At 36.7% G+C, this 21,523-nt stretch overlaps 1 protein-coding gene across 3 annotated transcripts in view; it reads left to right on the forward strand.

Annotated features, from left to right (window-relative positions):
- Positions 1-994: 994 nt before the first annotated feature.
- LOC150098681 (uncharacterized) overlaps positions 995-21,523 on the forward strand; it is a 54,799-nt gene continuing 34,270 nt past the window's right edge. Inside the window, exons 1-2 of one of the 3 annotated variants that reach the window (XM_090405176.1) lie at positions 995-1,053; positions 9,241-9,494. The gene's annotated coding sequence lies outside the window, so the exon portion shown is untranslated. Of the gene's footprint in view, positions 1,054-1,161; positions 1,380-1,403; positions 1,897-9,240; positions 9,495-21,523 lie in introns of those variants that run through there. The other 2 variants (XM_090405175.1, XM_090405174.1) reach the window with 2 other exon arrangements.

Below are 21,523 nucleotides of genomic sequence, written 5' to 3' on the forward strand. Positions count from 1 at the left end.
AAGATTCTATTTTTCATTCATCTGGCTACTAATTATACCGAGCTCAACTGGATTCACCCATCATATAAATATTACTCTCGTGTTTCGTATTGTGAACTTAAAACCCCATAATTATTCTCGATATTCTCCAGAGAAGAGCAACGTGGCTCATCGATGATCCCTCCTTACAGACTCTCTATCCCACAGATGCAATGTTTCAGATCTGTATATAAGCAATTCCATGGCCATTGCTCCACTGAACTCTCAAACTTCTGCCACTGCTAATTTGGCCTGCTAAAGCAACTGAAACATCAGCTCATCATCATCCCTATGTAGTTCAACTGCATACACACTACAGCTTTTTCCTCCTTACATTATTCATTTCATCTATTTCTGTGTTGTCAAATACCTTTCCTTGTGAAGAATTCCCAACCAGTATAACCTGCAACTCTACCAGAATATTAATAAATATCTTCTTTCTCAAATCCCACCTGTATTTCCCATGCAGTACTGATGTGGTTATAGGTTCTTTGGTGTCTCAAGTACGGGATGGTCTATAAAAATAGAACAAATAAGTAATAAGTAAATATATAAATAATTTGTTTGGAGGACTGCGTAACTCTTTGGAAGTCACGCTTGCATCGTCAGCACTAGGCCGCCTGAAGATAGATAAGATTATCAACCATAGAACTTGCACTCTCGGGCAGTACTGTATAATGTTAGTGAGTACCAGTGGTAGAGGTTGTCCGCCGCACTCCCTTCCTGGATGACAGTTAAATCTCTAATAGCTTTTGGCGGGTCATCGGTCTTCTAAAGTTACGGCTGAAACGGACTCGCTTCTACCATTTTGGAATAAAATGTGTTAGCATATATATTTATTTATGGTCTGTACTAATTCTAGTTCCAATCTTAAATTTGTTTTGGTCACCCACGATGATAGATTGAACTTCATGGAGATGTCAGTGTACTTTGAAAATATTACAATAACATTTTAGGATTAGTGGCATGAGAGGGCGATACTTTCCGCTTTTCTGAAATTCATGTGTTATTGTGTTTTAGTTTCATTGTCATTAGGTAGTTTTTTTTTTTCTTTCGTTATTATATTGTGTGTGTAGTATATATATATATATATATATCCCCCCCTTTTTTTTTTTTCGTTTGTTAAAGCACTCTTAAGTAAATTTATGTCAGCTGACTAACAAAATGCATTTTTTGTTAGTCAGCTGACATAACAAAATGCTTTAAAAAAAAAAAAAAAAAAAAAAAGCTGTTTTTATTCTTCTTATTCCTGGAATAAGAATGATGATTCGGCATCACTAATTGTAACATATCATTAAAAAAAAAAATGTGGTCTGAGTTGGGGAGTTTGAGCAAGCATTTTTGTTTTCTTTTTTTTTGTGGTGAGTAGCATTATATATAATTTGTCCAGCCATATATATAAGATATTAAAACAGTTGTACTATCCAATAATATGCAGATAAATATTATTAGCCAAGAAATTATATTTTTTAATCCTTTATCCAAGTATAAGCAAACACTTGGATAAAGGATTAAAGCACGATGCAAGTGTAAACAAAGTTTGTGCATGTAGTACTTCACAACTACGTTACTTGTATATATATAGAGGCTGATGACTTCACATCATTTGCTTTAATGTCCCATAATGCAAATTACACTTCCTTTTGGAAGTGCATAAATAATGCATTTTGGTAGGATCGATGCGTTTACCGTGATCACTTTCGACCTTTCTTGGACTCAGTGGGAGCAAGACTGATGAAAGATACCAAGGTAACATAACATAACATCATTGGCCAGAAGGGTGAAGCAAGATGCTTTTATTCCCCGTTGTCTGATAAAAAAAAATGTGGTCTGAGTTGGGGAGTTTGAGCAAGCATTTTTGTTTTCTTTTTTTTTGTGGTGAGTAGCATTATATATAATTTGTCCAGCCATATATATAAGATATTAAAACAGTTGTACTATCCAATAATATGCAGATAAATATTATTAGCCAAGAAATTATATTTTTTAATCCTTTATCCAAGTATAAGCAAACACTTGGATAAAGGATTAAAGCACGATGCAAGTGTAAACAAAGTTTGTGCATGTAGTACTTCACAACTACGTTACTTGTATATATATAGAGGCTGATGACTTCACATCATTTGCTTTAATGTCCCATAATGCAAATTACACTTCCTTTTGGAAGTGCATAAATAATGCATTTTGGTAGGATCGATGCGTTTACCGTGATCACTTTCGACCTTTCTTGGACTCAGTGGGAGCAAGACTGATGAAAGATACCAAGGTAACATAACATAACATCATTGGCCAGAAGGGTGAAGCAAGATGCTTTTATTCCCCGTTGTCTGATAAGGAGGATGAATTGAAGGATAGATTTATGAGCTGAGAGCTCACCCTGGGGGGCACGGAGATTAGTCATTGTTGCAAGTATTTAGGATGGCTTTTGGCCTCTTGTATTTGAAGAGGTCAGTCTCTTCATAGTTTGCTGCTTGTTTAACTAGATCGTTGGGGTGTGTAGAGATCTTTGAGAAAAACTTTTCTGCTGTAGATAATAGGAAGGAGTAGATGTAAGGGATGTTTGTATCTCTATGCAGTTGCACGTTCCTTACAAACCACGGTGCGTCCAATATCATGCGTAAACACCTATTTTGCACTCTCTGCAGACTGAGGATGTTGGAGTTGGATGTGTGGCTCCAGGCTGGAGAGGCATATGTCAACATTGGGCGGATCGTCAACAGGTAGAGGAGCACTTTGATTCTGGTATTCAGTCTACTTTTTCTATTTATTAGAGGGTAAAGTTGTGCAATAGTTTTAGATGCTTTCGTACATAAGGCTTTGGTGTGTGGGTTGAACGTTAATCTTTTGTCCAGAATTACTCCAAGATATTTTGTTTCTGTTTGCCAGGGGATTTTGGTGTTGAAAAGATAAAGGTCCCCCATGGGAGTTGCCATTCTTCTGGTGAAAAGTATTGCTACACTCTTCTGGGGATTCACTTGTAATCTCCATTTGGAGAACCAATGTTCTAGTTGTAGTAGGTTTTCTTGCAACTTTTTAGTGACAAGATGAGGTCATTGAGATCTGGCAAGAACTGCTGTGTCGTCCGCATAAAGTGCTAAGATGGATGACATTGGGTTGTGCGGGATGTCTGCCAAATATATTGAGAATAAGATCGGAGCTAATAGGGAACCTTGAGGAACTCCCGCAGAGATCCGTCGCTGACTTGAAACTGTACCATTTATTTTGACTTGTGTCTGTCCTGGAGGTAAGATTTAATTAGGTGGACGATACTTGATGGTATACCTGCTGAAATGAGTTTGTGTAGTAATCCCAAGTGCCATATTTTGTCAAAAGCTTTCGCTATGTCAAGGAAGACTGCTCCGGTGTGCTGGTGCCAATTGTATCCGGTGGTGATATACTCAATTATCCTATAAATTTGTTGAGTAGTACTGTGATGTTGTCTGAATCCAAATTATTCCTTAGGAATGATATTTAACTCATTTACTGAGGCGTGGAGTTTAGAGAGAATGATTTTTTCAGCAATTTTGCCTAAGTTTGAGATTAGGCTGATGGGTCGATAGCTTTCAGGCCGGTGTGGATCTTTACCTGGTTTATGCACTGGGACTACATCTGCGACTTTCCAATAGCTGGGGAAATAGTTAAATCGGAACATGGCGTTGATTATGGTGGTGAGATGTACAACAGCTCTTCGGGGCAGCAGTTTTATTACTCTATTTGTTATGCCATCTGGGCCAGGGGCTTTTTTATTCTTTAGCTTCTTTAGAATTTCATAGATTTCCGCTGGTGAGGTGTTTGGAGGTATGTTGTTGCAGGTATCACTGACTTTCAGTGCATGTCTGACATGGAGGTGAATTTTATAGACATGTTTGAAGTCCAAGTTGTCATATGTAGGGCTGCATTGTTTTTTTAATGCAGAAGCCATATATTTCTTATATACAAGCAGCAAAAATGTGTATAATCTTATTATAAAATAGTCTGGATCTGAGATGCAGAATTTTTTTTTGTTACTTTTAATTGGAAAGTAAATGATAAATGCAAAGAAATTATATTCTTTTTTTAATCCTTTAACTAAGCATAAGCAAAGAGTGTTTGCATGTGAAGCATTGTCATGACTTGGCTACTGGTATATAGAAGCTGATGACTTCACATAGTTTCCTTTGTATCCCATAATGCTAAGCTCACTTCCTTTCTTCTGCATTAATTCAACTTAGGTATCTTCCCTGGATCTGGCTCCCATTGATTTGACCCTAGTAAAAGTCAAAACCAATCTGGGTAGGGATTCTCCCATAATGCATGTCATTATGCATTTCCAAAAGGAAGTGTGCTTTATATAGGTTACTAAGGCATTAATGTGAAGTTCCTCTATATGCAAGTAGCCAGTTGTGAGGATATTTCATATGCTCTGTTTAATTAAGATTGGAATAAAGGATTAAACCAGAATATCATTTCTTGACAAGTAGAATATACTTTCTACCCAAGCAAAAGAAGAAGAAGAAAAAAAACTTTCATCTTTCTCTGATCCACCGTAATTTAATATTATTATTATTATGGAACACCTCCAGGGAGTCCAAAAACTTATTGAGGGAGGGCACCTGCTCTACAACTTTCCGTCTCCACCAACTGCAATTACCTTCATCATCTACACCAATGCCATCTACCGCTGACCACCACCACTAGTATTTTCACAGACAATCACAAACATCCATGCCCACAGCAGGATTCGAATCCACAGCCTTTTGACTGGAGAGCGGATACTCTAATCACTTGGCCAATCAGGCTGGCTTAATAATAAGGTTATATACCTTTTTGCCACTTGTATGTGAGAACTGTATGACTTCTTAATCAAATTAACTTTGGTATCTTCCCTGCATTTGGCTAAAAATGATGAAATGATGAAATGAAAACCAATCTGAGTAGTGACCCTCCCTCAATGCATTGCATTATGTATTTCCAGAGAGAATTGTGCTTTTATTCTTCAGCTTCTATATACAAGTAACCTAGTCATGAAAATACTTCATATACAAACTTTCTTTTCTTACACTTGGATAAAGGATTATACAATTTTTGCATAAAATGTTGAGCCCTGAACAATATAGTGCTGTAATTTCTTGGCAAGTATAATTTATTTGCTAGTGTACAGTATGCTTTACATTGACTATGTTAAAGCATAAGCTGCCAAACATCCCTTTAAAGTTCAAATGTACTGAAAACATGCTTCTCATTTTTCCTCTTTTATTCCATCTTACTCTGCTCTCTGAAATGGCCTTCTTCACAAAGGGTTTCCCAACAATCATAGCCTTCAACTTTTCAAGAAAAATGTCCATAGGTTCCATTTTTCTGCTACATGTGGCCCTCATGGGCTGTAGGATCTACACATCTTGTGTGTACAGATTGACCTTGAAATCTATCCAGTAAAGGCATTCTGTAATAATTTTTTTTTTATTGGCAACATAATGTTACATTTCAGAGCGTGTGAGTTAGGAGATTCTTGGTAAGTGATAACCATTTTCAGTGTTTTCTTAAGAACTTTAGTTTCTGGAAATCCTCGCATATATCTTGCATGTGATTTTTTAACCTTTAATTTTGGGAAATAAAAGTGTGAGTTATATTTGAGTAAATATGGTATATGTGGAAGTACAAAGCAGGTAATTATGACAAGCTTAGGAGACAACTTGGAACTGTAGCATAGAATAACGAGTTGAGTGGTAAGGAAATAAATGCTGCTTGGGAATGACAAAGAAATACATAGCAGTATGTGAAACAAAATGTGAATATATTCTGAAGGTCAGAAGGTTGAATAAGGTAGGTGTAAAATGGATGAATGAGTGACTTAAGCATAAAATCTGGAAAAAGGCACTTTGTAGGCAGTACAAGATGAATAATGTAATAATCCGTTACATGAAGAGTATAAAAGATAAGCCAGGAGAGTGACTCAGTAAAGACAACAAAAGTGCAGTGTGAGCAGAAATGAACAAATCAGGCAAAGAAATACCATAAAGAGTTTTTTAGATATGTGGCAAGTAGAAAGAACTATTATTATGGTAAGATGATGTTAATGGATGAAAATGGTAGAATGGTAACCTGCAGAAGACATTGTTGAGGTATTCAGTGATCAATTTATAAGGGCATGTCATCCTCATTAGGATTAAATCATGAGAAACTTAATTGCGAGTGAGTGAGCAGGAGGTATTTAAGGAAATAAATAATCTTGATGCCAATAAGGCGATAGGATTTGATTACATGTTACGACATGTCTTAAGAGCATGGTGTCCCCTGTCTGTGACTTCTCACCTGCTCCTCTTTTTCCTCCACGTAGCCTCCCAGACTCAACCCTGTTTTATTCCTGACCATTCCATTCCTATACTGACCATCTACATATTGCATCCATTACCACTTCCAAAATCAACTATTCTTGCACCATATCCCCCCCCCCGCCCGACCACCCTCATTACCCTGCGTAACTTGCTTTCCTGTTGTCACACACTCTTCTCCATTAACAACCACATAAGTCTCACCTAGTCCACTCTTCTGCTTATTCACATCATCTTTGACTTCCATTGACACCTGGTTTGCATCATCAATGCCTGCACAGCATCTATATCCTTCCAACTAAACTCCTCTTTCATTGCTATAGCTGCCAGATGTCCCCTTCCAAAACTATTCAGATGCAGTTCATTGTTCTTATACAGCCTTCATTTGTCCCACACATTCACAAACTACACTCCTTTGTCTTCACATGTTTCCAGTAATATTCCATTCAAGATCTTTGCTCTCTGCTGCAACTCATCATTTTCACACCTGGGCAACACACAAACTACCCTTCCTACGACACTGTTGTCTTTCACTCTCCTCCATAATCTGCTGATATCCAATCTCACGTTTTTCCAATGCCCAATCAAAATCATTCGTTCCAACTACAACTACTAACTCCCTCGTTTACTTCTCATATCTAGTACCTCACTGTTCATTCTCTTGTTCACCTTTATGCCATACCAATCACTAGATGTTTTTCCTTCAACTGGAACTCACACATTGTCCAAATACAGTAATTAGCATAAGTGCACTGTTTCTTTCATCACCTCTACCTTGGAATGCTCTTCATCAATCATCAGTTTATTCATGTTGCCCTTTATTTTTTAACACACTTATCATATGTGTTTATTTCACTTTCACTTCATTCTTACTATATGCTCTCTGACATGTGCACTCTCACACCCTTGTCACTGTTATTCACAACACTGCTGACTTGCTTCCATCTTGATAATATTTCTGGCATTTTTTCAGAACTTTGCTTGTTTCATCATATCCCTTTGCCATTACTCTCCACTCTCAAACTTTTCACCTTCACCAAAGAATGCATCTCACATTTGCTAAATCCCATGCTCATTCATTTATCTTTATTTTAAACTTTTTGAACAAAGGCTTCTTTGCCAGTAATGTACTACTCAAAAGCCATTATGCAACAATGACTGCTACAAATATACATGTACAGTGGAGTTTTTTTGGGGATGTAGGGCACCTTTATTAACAGTAACATGATGTATGGATGCAATATCATTTTAACTTTCAACTTTTCTTACTAGCAAAAAATGCATATCAGCACCTATTCTATCCCAATGGCTTTAACAGGCCTTTAAGGCTCACAACCTTCCAAGCATGCTTGGATTTTGTAACCGAAATACGAGGATAGAATGGTCACTCCTATGCCTCGAGGTATTCTTGGCTGTATCCCTGTGTGTTCAAGGGGCCGGTTTGCCTGCTTGCGGGATGAAAAACACCAGATAAACTGGCGGAAAAAACCCTACTGCCCGCGCCCAAGACCGGCTAACTTGGCTATGGCTGAGGAAGATCCTTCAGCTCCTCACGTCTCCGACGGGAATCGAACCTAGGACACTCCTTCCCCAGGCATATGGTTGCGAAGCGCAAAGCCACTAGGCTAACCGCGCGGATTCAGCACCTATTGTTTTAGTAAAAAAAAATGGCTGTGTATATTGTGTATGTATATATATGATGATTTGTTGTATTAACTCGGAATTGGGATATGTTCATACTTTTATATACTGACTGAGATCCGAGAATTAGAACAAACAATTAAATTTATTAAATACGCAACATGTTTCATCAGAGTGGCTGACTTCTTCAGGCGTGAGAGAACATAGAAAGCCTATAAAAAACACTATAAAGAAATACTGAGTCACTATAAATTCGACTATAAACCACAGCTAACTTTGAACTGGAGCTGTAGTTCTGTGTTAAAGTTCTATTGTTAGACACCTGTACGCGTGTGGCTTCACGAGTGCGCCAATATCTGACAGCAGAGCTGAATGAGTCCAGTAAGTTGTAGCTGAGGTTACTGTTTATATGGAGAGGGTCCATGACAATTTCGTTAGACTCGACTATGCAGCGTTCTACCTCGTCATGTCATATGTAAAGGTTTGAAGTTGTTGTCCAGTTTATCTCATGTTGGTGGCCTTCATTATTTGTGTTTACTGAAAACAGGACATAGCTTGAGAGGGCACTAGCTCTGGTTCTTTTGTAAGCAATGTCTCTTCGGTGTTCTTCGAGACGTAGGAGGATGGATTTTTCCATTTGGATATAGTATGGTTTTCCGCAGTCACATGTGATTTTGTACACACCTGGGAATTATAAATTATTCGACTATAAACCACAATGCCTGTGGTTTATAGTCGAATTTATAGTTTTATAGTGACTCAATGTTTCTTTATAGTGTTTTTTATTGGCTTTCTATTTTCTCTCACACATGGAGAAGTCGGCCACTTCGATGAAACATGTTGCGTATTTAATAAATTTAATTGTTTGTTCTAATTCTCGGATCTCAGTCAGTATATAAAAGTATGAATACACACACACACACACACACACACACACACACACACACACACACACACACACACAGTATATTAAGTATACACTCTGCTTATTTATTTGACATCTATATCACACCAACACATACTCAAATAAGACTAAATATTATAAAGTAAATATAAACTTAATAATAATTATACAAAGAACTTATCTTTTCGCATTACAGATCACACAAGTCACAATGGCTTTGTTAATGAATGGACATATGGGATGTAATTTCATTATCTGTGAAGCAAGTAGCAGTGGATATTTATTTAAAGATGTATATTTTTAATGTTTAAATGTTTACATGTATCACTTCAGATAATAAATAAATAGAATATTCATTTTTTTAAGCATTTGCAAAGTGAAAAGTGGTCCATTTTACAGAAATGGAATTGAATGAGCTTCCAGCATTGATTAAATATTTCTGCATAAAGAATATGACACCAGATGAAATCAAAAAAGAGCTTGATGACTCATTAGAATTTTCTCCTACATATACTATGATTAAGAAGTGGTGTGATGAGTTTGAATCAGAAAAGAATCTATGTAAAGAAGACGACCATCAATCAGTAACACCAGCGACCACTGAAACCACAGAAATTCCTGTAAAATCAAGTGATGATTAGTGAAGTTGTATTTTCTTTAATTAAATATTATTTCAAAAAGAAAGCAATAAAGATATAATAAATATTATTGTTAACAGATTATAAAATTCAATTCACAAATGATGTGAATGGTGTTCACATACTTATTTATATTTATATATATGAACATGAAAAGCATTATTCCTTATAAATAAATGTACCAAGAAATTATATACTTGGTTTAATCCTTTATCCAAGTGTAAGCAAACAAAGAGTTTGTGCCTAAAATATTTTCAGGACTGGGGCAACTCTTGGTAAAGTTGGTATGACTTCACATCACTTGCCTTAGTTGCTTACACGTGGATTAAGGATTAAACCAAGTAAATAATTTCTTCGTATCTTTAATTTATAGTATAACTAAGTAAAAAAACTTCCAACAACCTTTCTCTAATCCAGAGTAATTTAATAATATGGTGTGACACCTTTTGGTAACTGGTATAGGAAAATATGACTTCTGTATTACTTCAGCCTTAGTATCACCTCTGGGTCTGGCTCTCACTGAAGAGACCTCAATAAAGATCGGAACTGATTGGTGACTTGATTCTGGGGATGCAGAGTTTCTGCCCACTGTAATAGATGGAAATGCTGTAGCCAGTGAAGTTTTAACTGAGGCTTGGCTGTTGCTGTTACCCCTCAGATGAGATATGACCAGATCTGCTCAGTGATGGGATGGGCCTGCCAATGGGTGGAGCCAACACAGAGTTCTTCTTCTTAGTGACAGGGTGAGCCTGTTGTTGAGTGAAAAGATCCTTTGGGTCACTCATTGTTGGGAGAATTACGAGTTTTTGGAGAGGTAACCCCACACATAATACAGGGAAACTGGTCTGGGCAGTGATCCTTCCCATAATGCATAGTATTATACATGTCCACAAGGAGATGTGCTTTGCATTATGGGATACTAAGGCAAGTGATGCATAGTCATCACCTTTACCATGAACATGAAAGAAAATGGCTTTATTTTTCATATTACTAATGCATGGAAACTACTAGAAATGAATGGAAAGCATTGTGTAAGGAAATTTTCTGTTTGAGGAGATAACAAAAAGTGCTTTATAGCTTTTGAAATATGTTGGAAGTTTTTTCCACTTGGTTAGACTATAAATTATATGTTTAGTTTAATCCTTTATCCAAGTGTTGGATAAAGGATTAAACTAAACATGAAATATTATTATTACTAGTTTGGTCTGATAAATGATGCAACCCAAATATTCTTTTTCTAGGAGAGTATACGCCAAATAATGAACGAAAGCAATTCTAATATTCTTCTATAAACTTTTTCCAGAGCAAGGTAGAGACAGAGAGAGATCAACGTGGTCTTTGTATTTGCAACTTTAACACACCAAAACTGCAAACAGTTTAAAAACAAATATTTTTATACAGTCATTATTCATCACCTGGCAACTTTTGCAGAATTAAAACATTCACATCAGGGCGATTGTAGCTCTCTCTCTCTCACCATGAACCTAACCGTCTGGTGAAGCGGATGGAATTATCACGGCACACCACAATTTCATTCATGCGTTTCGTCGGATGTGCCACTTTTTGTGACAGTTTCTTCGATTGTAACTAATCCTGCATAAGAAGGGAGGGAGAATAGCAAATATAAGGAAGAGAGAGAATCAGCATGAATAAAAGTGCTTACAGTATTGTAAAATGGATTATAAATAATTTACATCTGTGATATTATATGTGTGCTTGTGCTATAAATATATGGGGGTTGGAGTGAAGAGCACATATTCCTATAAACTCTAGGCTGAGCATAATTTAAAAAAACAACTTATGAATAGATGGAAAGGGATTTGTTTGCGAAATAAGAACTAATAAGAAACCAACTGTATACATTGCTAGCTCAGTAAATAACAATAGGGAGGGGACTTATCCTATGATCTAATAATGCTGATTAGGTGATTCATGTGGGTTGACCTGAGGAGAAATTCATCTTGTATAATTTATTATGCTTAGGTGTATTTCTTTCCCTTTTTTAATAAATTTCACTATTCAGTTTTTACTCCCTATGTGTATACTGTCCAAAGACTGGAAGCAGCTATCCCTATATAGTGAACTGTAAAAACTCGATGTAGCTTTACATCGATTTTTTACATAGGTCAAGTCCCATGAGAACTGTAAATAACCTCGTTTGTTTCTATGTATATTTTGCAAAATATTAATGTAGTTAACCCTGTGGGAAGTGAATGTATTTATCGTCAAAAACAAAGGCAATGCTTTCCCAGGGGAACTTTGTATATGTATATAGTTATATGTAAGAGATCAGGAAAAGTTGTTTACTAGTTTTGTATATAAGAGTTGCTTACTGCGCTAACACATTTAAAGATGCTATCTAAGAGTACCGCTAGGTTTAGAGAAGTTTCTGCGGCCCCGAAAGGAAAAGCAAAGTATCAAAGAGGTCCGCTAGTTTTAGAGACAAGTTTCTGTGCCCGGCAAAATACGATCTAAAGATTGCACGGAGGAAAACAAAGAGCTGGTTAAACTAAAAAGAAGATAAAAGAGTCATTCCAAATTCTTTGGGGTCTTGTGGTGCAAGGTCGCAAAATAAAAGGGACTGAGCCAAGCATAAGGGGCTTCCCGGTTCCAGTTGCTGCCAAAGAGGAGCTTCCAGCAGGCCAGAGAGACAGGGCTTCCAGACGTTGCCAAAGAAGGAAAGGCTTCCAGGCACCAGAGAGAGGGATCCCGGTTGAGAGTTGGCAGCAAGTTCAGTTTCTTGGAGGCGGCAGTTTGAGCAATTGGGGACAGCAGTTGTACCTGGCAAAATACGATCTAAAGATTGCACGTAGGAAAACAAAGAGCTGGTTAAACTAAAAAGAAGATAAAAGAGTCATGCCAAATTCTTTGGGGTTTACTACCCTTAGTGCAAGGTTGCAAAATAAAAGGGACTGAGCCAAGCATAAGGGGCTTCCCGGTTCCAGTTGCCACCAAAGAGGAGCTTCCAGACGTTGCCGAAGAAGGAAAGGCTTCCAGACGCCAGAGAGAGGGATCCCGGTTGAGAGTTGGGGGCAAGTTCAGTTTCTTGGAGGCAGCAGTTTGAGCAATTGGGGACGGTAGTCGTCCAGGCATTTTCGGCGAGCCAAAGCAGAGGAGAAAAGGTGATATAAAATACCCGAGGCAGCTTCCCTCAGAAGTTTTCTTTTTGTCGTGGGAGAACAACCCTTTGCCGAAGCTGAATGAGTACTGCAGTCCACAGCCCGCTATTTTCCCGATGAGATATTACTAAAGTCGGACCCTCCTGAGGAAGCTCAAGATCTGAGATGAAAGAATTGCCTTAGAACTTTTTGAGCAAGACTTTTGACTGAATGTGTGATACAGAGCCTTTGTAAGTTGGGAATTCTAATCAGTAAATTGCAGCATATGGGAATGGACATAGGGTTGGTGAGATGGATAGGAGGGTGGTTGACGGAGAGATATCAGAGAGTGGTTTACTCAGGAGTAGAATCCACAAGACGGCCTGTGACTAGTGGTGTACCACAAGGATCTGTTCTTGGACTACTGCTGTTTAATTTGTTCATAAATGATATAGGAAAGAATCTGAGAGGAACAGTTCATTTGTTTGCGGATGATGCGAAGTTGGGTAGGGCAATAGTGAATGCAGATGACGTCAAAATTTTGCAGGATGATTTGGATAGATTGGAGGTCTGGGCTAGGGAGAATGGATGTCAATTTAATGTGGCAAAATGTAAGGTTATGCATTTTGGGGTGAAAAGATGGGAGGCAGTTTACTGCATTGGTGGAACCGTGCTCCAGGAAATTGATGAGGCACAAGATTTAGGAGTGTTGGTGGATAAGGAATTGAAATTTAGGGGACATTGCAAAAGTGGCCAAATCAGCTCATCAAATCACTTGGTTGCTGAAGAATACGTTGACAAGCAGAGACAAGCAGGTTATTGTTCCTCTGTATCGAGCCTTGATAAGACATCATCTCGACTACTGTGCTCAGATTTGGTCACCTAGGTTTCTTCTTGATGGGGAGGAGGTGGAGAGGATCCAGAGGCGAGTGACCAAGATGATAGCAGGTCTGTGGAATGAACCGTATGAGAACAGGTTGAGGATTTGTGGGTTGCAAAAATTGGTTGATAGGCGGAGGAGGGGAGATATGATTGAGACATTCAAATTACTGAAGGGTTTCTATAAAATTAATTCAGAAGATATTTTTGAGAACAGGGCTGGTTGTGGGAGGACTAGGGGACATCCATGGAAACTGGGCAAAAGTGTGGTTAGTAAAGGTGTTAGAGCTGGGTTCTTTACTTTTAGAGTAGTGAATGAGTGGAATGCGCTCCCTGAGTCTGTGGTGGATGCTGTGACAGTGAATGAGTTTAAGGCGAGGTATGATAGATACTGTATGAATGTCGAATAGTTGTGATGAAAATGATTTGGGGCCTCCCTCGATGAGTCTAATGACTCCCTGGAGTTGCCCGTAATAATAATAATAATAAAAGTTCCATACTTTTTGTACAATTCTTCTTATAGTGCGTTATAGAAAGACATAAGAATTTGGTTAATAGCAGTAAGAAGTGTGTCATTAAGAGAATTGATTGGTATGTTGGAAGTTGATATAAAAATTGTAAAGATAACTTAGCAGAGAGTTAGCTAACCTCTTTGCAAGTAAACTAGAAGTTTAATAAGTTGAATTTTGCAAGCGGAGAGTAAATAAGATTGTGAGTTCTCTTCCTTCTTCTTCCTATCATGGAATATAGGCCATGTGGCCTGTTCCGGTCTCATGCCATCTCTTTCTTGGTCTTCCGATTCTTCTTTTTCCACTTATTTTGTATCTGTATAATATTTTTGGTAGTCTGCTGTTGTCCATTCGATTTAAATGTTCTAGCCATTTTTGTTTTACTGTCTTATGTAGTAATTAATTGGTTTGATTTTTAAGGATTGTAAGATTTCTTCATTTGTTTTGTGGTCCCACTTGGTATATCCAGCTGTTTTTCTGAGGAACTTCATTTCTGCTGTTTGAATTCGTTTTTCATCTTTCCTTTTCATGGTCCATGTTTCACTTCCGTATAGTAGAGTTGGTTTTGACAAGACATTATATAGTCTGATTCTAGTGTATTTTTGTACCAGGGATGGCTTAAATATACTATTTATTATGCCATTTACTTTGACAAAGTTTGATATTTTAGTGTCTGTCTTTTTCTTCTTCATATGATAGATCACATCCCAAGTATCTGAAAGTGTTTACTTGTTCTAGTATTTTATCATCTATCACTATTTTACTTCTTATTGGGTTTTCTCCTTTGAATGCCATTATTTTTGTTTTTTCTTTGGATATTGTCATATTATATTGCTTTGAGATATCATTTAATGATTTTAATGATCTTTATAAGTCATCTTCTGATGTAGCTAATACTATTTGATCATCTGCAAATAGTAGTGTATCTATCTTCATTTGCAGGGTCATTTGTATACCAAATGGGTTATGCTGTTTCCAGATTGTTAATATTTCATTTATATATATATATTGAAAAGCAGAGGTGAGAGGGTACATCCTTGTCGTACTCCTCTTGATATATCTTTCCATTCTGAGATGTGTTCTAATTTAACTGCTATTTTATTTCATGTATATATTTCTTGAATAGATTGTAAAAGTTGGTTTGGTATGTTTAAATTAGTTAATATTTTAAACAATTTTTGTCGACTAATTTTGTCAAACGCTTTTTCATAATCAATAAACGCCACATATGTTTCTTTTTGAAATTCTCTTCTCTTTTCTATTAATAATTTTAAAGTAAAAATTGGATCTATGCAGGATCGGTCTTTTCGGAAGCCATTTTGTTCTTCTAGTAATTTGTTTTCTACAATGCTGCTTAGTTTCTCTTTTAATATTCCTGCATATATTTTATATCCTGTATTCAGCAGGCTAATTCCCCTATAATTATTACAATTGTCTTTATTTCCTTTTTTATAGATTGGGATGACCGGTGCTTTTTTCCAAGAGTTAGGGGTTTTTCCGGACATCCAAACCATATTAAAAAATTTCAAAAGTCTTTCATTAAATTTTTCACCTGCATTTTTGTATAGTTCTATATTTATATTGTCTTCTCCTGGCGTTTTCTTATCTTTCATCTTCTTTATTATATTTTTCAGTTCTAACATTGTGATATTTTCTATTAGGTCATTCTTTGTCTTATAAAATTTTAATTCATTGTTCTCATCTGTCCAGAGATTTTGGAAATAGGTCACCCATTTTTCTAAATCTATTGTTTGTATTTTTATCTTTTCTTTTATTTCTTTATTCATGTATTTATTACTTTATAGGTTTTGGGTTGTGGCTTAAATAAATCCTTTTCTAGTTCTGTTATGAAATTGTTCCATCTTTCTTTATGTTTTTTCCTTACTTCTCGTTTTGCAATTGCACTATTTCTTTTATACTCTATTTCTGCTTCTATTGTTTTGGAATTTAGCCATTTCTGGTAACTGTCCTTTTTGGTTTTTATTATATTTTCTATTTCTTTGTTCCAGTCTCATAGGCCTCTTTTTCTAATCCATTTGTGCTTTATTCCTAAGGTTTCTGTTGCTGCTTTTGTGAGAATTTGTTTCAAATTTTCCCATTCATCTTCTATGTCACTTGATTCATGTGTGGTTTCTGTTTTTAAGTTTGTGCATTTTTGATATTGTAGTCTAACTTGAGGATCCTGTAATGAAGAAATTTTGTAGCTCGGCTGATAAGAATTTTCAATTCTATGTGTTTTTAGCCACTTTGGTTTAAAACGAATTTTTGCTTATACCATATAATGATCAAAGTTTAATTCAAAGCCTCGATATGCTCTTACATCTAAAATTAACTCTGCTAATTTAAAATTTGTGATAACGTAGTCAATTACTGATTTGTATCCTCTGGCTGACCAAGTATATTTATGTATTTCCTTGTGTTTAAACATTGAATTCATTATTCTCATATTATTATAAATGACAAAATCGCGCAATCTGCGACCATTTTGATTACATGTATCTTCGCCAAATTTACCTATGTTTGTTTTGTATTTTTTGTTTCCTATTCTGGCATTTAAATCTCCTGCTAGCAGTAAATAGTCAGTTTTGTTTGTTTTATCTATGGCAATCTGTAATTCTTTATAAAATATATTATTGTCTTCTTCTTTTCCCTCTTCTGGTGCATATGCACCAATTATTGTTATGTGGCCTCTTAATGTCTTGAGTCTAATTTCTAGTAGTCTTTCATTCAAATAGATGTAATATACAATATTGTTCTTTAGGGATTTATGTACCATAATCATTATACCTGCTTTTACTCTTTCTTCTCTTTTTACCCCACTGTAGATTTGTATATAGTTGTTTGTTTCTTTTGTACCTTTTTGTTTTTTCTTTGTTTCTGTTACTATACATATCTTTATGTTAGCTTGGTTTAGTTGTTTATCAAGTTCTTCTTTGTGTGCAATGCTTCTCACATTCCATGTTGCAATCTTCATCATGTGTTCCTTTTACCAATTTCGTTTACCGTTTCCTGGGTTGTGGTCTTTTCCCTGACAGTCCATCCGGCTTTTCTTTGCATGAAACTTGGAAGTATTTTGAATTTCCCCAGGACAGGTTACGAACCTGTCGCTGGGTAAGTCCAGTGGTAGGGCTGCTACCTAATGCCTCTGGACAGGCAGATCTAACAGCATTTACTCTGTTAGGGTGTTAAGGTTATACCGCCATACTCGGTCGCCAGTGCCTCGTTTGTACTTTTAGAACAGGATGGACCATGGGAAGGTGAGGTTGACATTTGAGTGGGAGAGGCTATGTATTGCGCTTCACCACCCCTTCCACCCCAAGATTGTGAGTTAAAGAAGTTAATTTTTGTTAAAGTAAAAAGGTTCTAATTTATGCTAAAGATTTTATAAATGGATAGAGAAAGCAAACTCCCTATTGTTTAATTCATGTATAATTGATAAATAAATGTGTTTTAATTATTTGTTAAAAGAGTGCTGCCTGATCTTTTATTTTACAACTGCACTGTTCTTAAATAAATCGGACTTGTGAGCAGGAAATAATTAAAGGCAATAAAAACGTTTAGTTACTTATGAACCATGACTGTTAAAGTAAACATTGATAAAAGAAACTTTGCTCATGAGAGGGAAGGAAATCTACCGAAAGTTTTATTTAGTCTTATGCCAATTAAATGATATATCGGTGGCACAGTTTGACAAATTTCCAGTATTCATAGACATTCAACTAGTAAATATGGAAGGTGGATAATCATAGTACGCAGTAGAGTAAATGAGAAAGGATAAGAGAGAAAAAGCGCATTAGAGTAAAGCTATAAAGAATTAGGAATAGAATAAAGATATAAAAATAAAGTTATTACATATATAAGAAAAATAATATAAACAATACGTTTACAATAGTGCAGACAGCAGAAGATATTACAGAACGACATGCCCTCCCCAACAGCTGCTATACTTCAGATGCAAGAAAAACAAGTAGCTTTATTGTATCACTGAATAAGGTACAGAGACATTTGCATTCTGTGTCATATATTTGTCAGCAAATAGTGCAATGAGAGACAACTGGGATAAAACAGCACTACCTAATGAAACATATGTTCCTCTCGCCCCACAGAAACTATGCTCCATAGACTCAAACAAAACCATTTGTTATACCACTAAACACAGTATCTAACTAAAAACAATTCTCCAATTTTTCAGTTACATGAAATAAGTGTTTGTTCAATTGCATTTGAAATTTTTCATGTCATTAAGATAGATTACAAGTGCGAGCTTCAAATAAAATTGCACTGAAAGAGTTGTAACATATGGAGATAGCAGAGTTTGTCCTTCTCGAAAATTGTTTTTCATCTCACAAAACTGACCTGGTCAGAGAATACCACAGTTCACAGATATGCAGACTATGAGAGAGGATTAATTAAACTGTCAGAGCATTAATTATATGTCTATAAAGTCCAAGTTACTTGGTCACAGCAGTTCATTGAGCCTAATATGTATGAGGAAGATGATAACATGTCTGCATTCATTTTTAAAAAATTACGGAAACAACTACCATGTCATAGTAATACTTCAGTATGATATTAACCAAAATAATCAATTGACATTTTGACTTTCATATTAAGGTCATTATCTGGAGTATACACGTATACAAAGAAATAAGCTATGTTCCAATCTACATAGTATGCTAAAGTCAAGTTTTTTGGTCAACTGTCAACACTACTGGCCTAACCTCTGCTGAAAGGAAAAAAAAAACCTACTATACCAAAGCTAGAGTCCTGTTATTTGTTAGAAATCATTTAGAGATATATTAAGCTCAATATTATTCACACATAAATTGAAACAAAAACAGTACTGATGATACTGAGGTTTTACTGTAACATGTGATAGTTGTTTCCATATTTTGTTTAAAAATTATTATTATAATTATTATTACGGGCGACTCCAGGGAGTCAGACTCATCGAGGGAGGCCCTAAATATCATGTCCACACAACTATACGACATTCTCACAGTATCTATCATACCTTGCCTTGAACTCGCTCATCGTCATAGCACCCACAACAGACTCTGGCAGCTTATTCCACTCATTTACCATTCTAAAAGTAAAGAACTCAGCTCTAACACCTCTGCTAACCATACTCTTGCCCAGCTTCCATAGGTGTCCCCTAGTTCTCCCACCACCAGTCCTGATCTCAAAAATATCCTCTGAATTAATCCTATAGGAACCCTTTAGCAATTTGAATGTCTCAATCATATCTCCCCTTTTCCACCTATCAACTAATTTATGCAACCCACAAATCTTCAACCTGTTCTCATATGGTTCATTCCATAGATCCGCTATTATCATAGTCACTCGCCTCTGGATCCTCTCCACCTCCTCCCCATCAGGAAGGAACCTAGGTGACCAAATCTGGGCACAGTAGTCGAGATGAGGTCTTATCAAGGCTTGGTACTGCTCGTCAAGGTATTTTTCAACAACCAAGTGAGTTGATGAGCTGATTTAGCTACTTTTGCAGTGTTCCCCCTAAACTTCATCTCTCTATCCACCAACACTCCCAAGTCCCTGGCCTCATCAATCTCCTGGAGTACAGTTCCACCAATGTGGTATACTGCTGCTAATCTTTTCACCCCAAAATGCATAACCTTACATTTTGTCACATTAAATTGATCCATTCTCCTTAGCCCAGAACTCCAATCTATCCTAGTCGTCCTGCAAGATTTTGACATCTTCTGCATTCACTATCGCCCTACCCAACTTTGCATCATCAGCGAACAAATGAACTGTTCCTCATAGATCCTTCCCTATATCGTTAATGAACAAATTAAACAGCAGTGGTCCAAGAACAGAACACTGTGGCACACCACTAGTGACAGGCGTCTTTTGGACTCTACTCCTGAATTAACTACTCTCTGATATCTCTCCATCAACCACCCACCTATCCATCTCACCAACCCTATATCCATTCCCATATGTTGTAGTTTACGGATTAGAATTCCATGTGGTATCCTGTCAAACGCCTTTGCCATGTCCAGCAGTATCACTGTAAACCCATTACCCTTATCCAGTTCAGCCGTCACTGTGTTATAAAACTTGAGCAAGTTACTGAGGCATGATCTACCCTTCACAAAGCCATGCTGTACCCTGTACAGTATCTCATTGTCATCAATCCATTCCTGTATTTTTCCCTTGACTACTTTCTCCAAGACCTTGCCGACTCCTGATATGCTGATCGGTCGGTAATTTGCAACAGTAGTCTTGGATCCTCCTTTATGCAGTGGAACTATTTTCCCCTCTTTCCACACCTTCAGGACTAAACCAGACCCGAGACTTAGATTAAACAACATGGTCAAGGGCACTAATAATTCTTTAGCTGCTTCACGTAAGACCTGTGCCGCTATACCATCCAATCCCACAGATGTATTCACATTAAGGTTCTGTAATAGACTATTCACCTCTACTTCATTCATCACAATTCCCGTATAAACTAATGGTTCTTTCATTTTTTCAATGTCACCACATGGATGATATACTTTTGCAAAGTGCTTGCTCGTTCAGTAACTCCACTATATCGACTGTTTCGGTGACCTCCTTACCATCGTCATTCCTTAAAATTATTTTGCCGTGTGCAGTTTTTTCTTGCTTGCAGCATATTGAAAGAACTGCTTGGGATTCTCTTTAGCTTGCATTGCTAGTTTCATTTCATAATCCGCTTTTGCTTTTTTTACCACACTTGTTACCCTTCGGGCCTGCACTTTATACCGTTCGTGTGCCTGCAGGTCACTCCTTTCTTTAAATTCCCTCCACAGTTGTTTATTTTTTTTTTTGCAGCTCAAGCTTAATGGTGTTATTCATCCACTTAACCCCTACTTGTTTTACTGTTCGGACCCTAATGAATGCACATAACCCTGTAAGTATGACAGAAAGGATACCATGTCTGAAGAGACTAAATAAAGGATGTAAAAAATTACCAGGAGCATGTTTCACGTAAATTGGAACTAACTATAACCTTTGTAAGCTGCTTTATAGCACCATTCTGGCTATGAGTAGAACTGATTTTCACAAACCAAATTTAACTTTTTTTCTTTTCTTTCTTTTTTTTTTTAAATTTTGCACATTACCACAACAATATTGCAAAGTAGGATTCAGTTAAACTTTTCAGATATACTTTTTAAAATGCAGCAACCTCTAACCTAAGAAATTTTGTTTAAGAGAAGATATTTGCTTGAATGTGATTACCATGATGAGTTTTGTGAAGGTTCTGAATAATGATGACATCATGAGCGAAATGCTTAATGCAGCATTGGACCAGTCATGATGCTACTACCTTAGTCACTCATTTCTGTATCATTTCTAGTGTTTCCACATTATGATGGGAACTAGATTTACAAATTTGAGCACCATATTCATGTGTGTTAGGAACAGTGCTTGTTACAGTGACATAATCCTCATATATTTACCTCTAGGTATGCTTCTTATCAGAGCTGAAACATGTCAAAAAACCTTCAGCATTTGTCCTTTTAACTTTGGGCCACTG

The sequence above is a fragment of the Typopeltis vanoorti genome, chromosome 15 (assembly GCF_054136105.1).
Source record: "Typopeltis vanoorti isolate ZY-2024b chromosome 15, IOZ_Tvanoo_1.0, whole genome shotgun sequence".
Classification (NCBI taxonomy): Eukaryota; Metazoa; Arthropoda; class Arachnida; order Uropygi; family Thelyphonidae; genus Typopeltis; species Typopeltis vanoorti.